At 43.9% G+C, this 2,624-nt stretch overlaps 1 non-coding gene across 1 annotated transcript; it reads right to left on the reverse strand.

The window, feature by feature from the left end:
- Positions 1-712: 712 nt before the first annotated feature.
- Positions 713-819, reverse strand: LOC141680435 (small nucleolar RNA R71). The gene has a single exon (XR_012558332.1). It is a non-coding gene; the product is annotated as a small nucleolar RNA R71 (small nucleolar RNA).
- Between the last annotated feature and the right edge of the window lie 1,805 nt (positions 820-2,624).

Genomic DNA, 2,624 nt, shown 5'->3' on the forward strand with positions numbered 1-2,624 from the left:
TGCGAACGCGTATACTTGCGTGAATATTAGCGCGTGTTTTCGCCCTAACAAGTTTTTGGCGCCGCTGTCGGGGACTCGGCGTATTTGTTTAGTTTATGTACTTACCATCATTGGTCGTTAGGACTCAGTGATTAAGACGTGTTACTTATTATTTTCGGTTGTGTTTCAGGTACTTTAGCGAGCGTTTATGCAACCTCGTTCTCGTACTCGCAAGAGGACTTTAGATACAGCTGAGGAGACAGACGGAGTTCTTGATATTCCGGAGAAGATAGATTTTAAAGATTCGGATTCAGGAAGTGAGCAGAAGGAACCAATAATCATGGGTGATCGTATTGTTCCGGCAGATCTAGCTCTTATGGACTTTTCTCGGCCTAAAATTGATGACATTCAATCAAGCATTCTTCATCCGGCTATCCAAGCTAACACCTTTGAAATCAAGCTGGGTACTATTCAGATGGTGCAGAACTCTGTTTCTTTCGGAGGAGCTGCGACTGAAGACCCCAACATGCACATAAGGAATTTTGTCGAGATCTGCAGTACTTTCAAATATAATGGTGTGACTGATGAGGCTATCAAGCTGAGGCTTTTCCCATTCTCACTGAGGGATAAAGCTAAGGACTGGTTACATTCTGAACCAGCTGGGTCCATCACTACTTGGCAAGATCTTGCGCAAAAGTTTCTGGTGAAGTTTTATCTAATGGAAAAGACTGCTACCATGAGGAGTGCTCTTACTCAGTTTGCGCGGAAACCTACAGAATCTATGTGCGAAGCTTGGGAGCGCTACAAGGAAATGTTGAGAAAGTGTCCACATCATGGAATGCCCGATTGGATGATGATCATTGGTTTCTATAATGGTTTGGGGGCCCAACCTTGGCCCATGCTCGATGCAGCAGCTGGAGGCGCCTTGTGGGCCAAAAGCTATACTGAGGCTTACAATCTTATTGAGACTATGGCTGCAAATGAGCATCAAAACCCAACTCAAAGGATGATGTCTGGGAAGGTAGCAGGTATTCTGGAATTCGATCCAGCCACCGCTATTGCAGCGCATCTCCAAGCGCTGTCTATGAACGTCGATTCTCTAGCTACCTATGGAGTCAATCAAATAGCTATGGTCTGTGATCTTTGTGCGGGTTCTCATGCTATGGATCAGTGTTCTCTTGTTAACGAATCTGTTCGGTATGTGAATAATTATCAGCGACAACAGCAGCCTGTGCCAGCTACTTATCATCCTAACAACAGAAATCATCCAAATTTCAGCTAGAGTAATAATCAGAATGCTATTCAGCCACCATATCAGCAAGGTGTGAGTAAACAGTTCAACCCACCTGGATTCCAGCAACCACAGTAGTATGCTCAAAGGCAATAATATCCTCAACAGGGAGGTGCAGCTGCACCCACTAGTGCTGATTTTGAGGAACTTAAGCTGTTGTGCAAGAGTCAGGCGGTGTCGATCAAGACCTTGGAAAATCGAATCGGTCAAATAGCCAATGCAGTGCTCAATCGTCAACCTGGCATGCTTCCCAGTGACACGGAAGTGCCAGGCAGGAAAGAAGCTAAAGAGCAAGTCAAGGTTATTACCTTAAGGTCTGGGAAAGTTGCTGCTGCTGAAAAGGTAAAAGAAAGAGAAGCTGAAGTTGGAGATGAAGAAGCTAAGCAAAAGGAGAAAGCGGCGGAACCAAGGAAGACTACTGTTGAACACACTCTGCTTGAGGGTAATACAGGGGAGAAACAGCTCTATCCTCTACCACCTTTCCCTAAGAGATTGCAATAACAAAAGCTGGATAAGCAGTTCGGTAAGTTTCTGGAGGTGTTCAAGAAACTTCACATCAATATACCTTTCGCTGAGGCTCTGGAGCAAATGCCTAGTTATGTGAAGTTTATGAAGAGTATTCTTTCAAGGAAGGTGAAACTGGATGACCTTGAGACCGTTGCTCTAACGGAAGAATGCAGTGCTGTGCTACAACAAAAGTTACCTCCAAAGCTTAAAGATCCAGGTAGCTTCACCATTCCTTGCACCATTGGCAAGTTGTCGTTTGACAAGTGCCTTTGTGATTTGGGAGCAAGCATCAATCTGATGCCGTTGTCGATCTTTAAAAAGTTGGATTTGCCTGATCCAAAACCCACCTACATGTCTCTACAATTGGCTGATCATTCTATTACTTACCCAAGAGCCATAGTGGAGGATGTGCTAGTCAAGGTGGATAAGCTCTTCTTTCCTGCAGACTTTATTATTCTGGATTTCGAGGAAGATAAGAAGATTCCCATAATCTTGGGAAGACCTTTCTTGGCCACTGGTCGTACCTTGATAGATGTGCAGAAAGGTGAACTTACAATACGGGTGCAGGATCAGGATGTGACCTTCAATATATTCAAAGCAATGAAATTCCCTACAGAAGATGAGGAGTGCTTAAAAGTGAATGTGATTGATTCTGCAGTTACTTCAGAACTCGATCATATGCTAATGTCTGATGTATTAGAAAATGCCTTAGTGGGGGATTTTGATAGTGATGATGAAGATGGCAATGAGCAATTACAATATCTTAATGTTTCTCCCTGGAGGCGAAAGCTGGACATGCCGATCTCTTGGTACTTCTAACCTCAAACATGCTGAAGGAAAGCTCAAA

Source organism: Apium graveolens, chromosome 1 (genome assembly GCF_009905375.1).
Source record: "Apium graveolens cultivar Ventura chromosome 1, ASM990537v1, whole genome shotgun sequence".
Lineage (NCBI taxonomy): Eukaryota > Viridiplantae > Streptophyta > Magnoliopsida > Apiales > Apiaceae > Apium > Apium graveolens.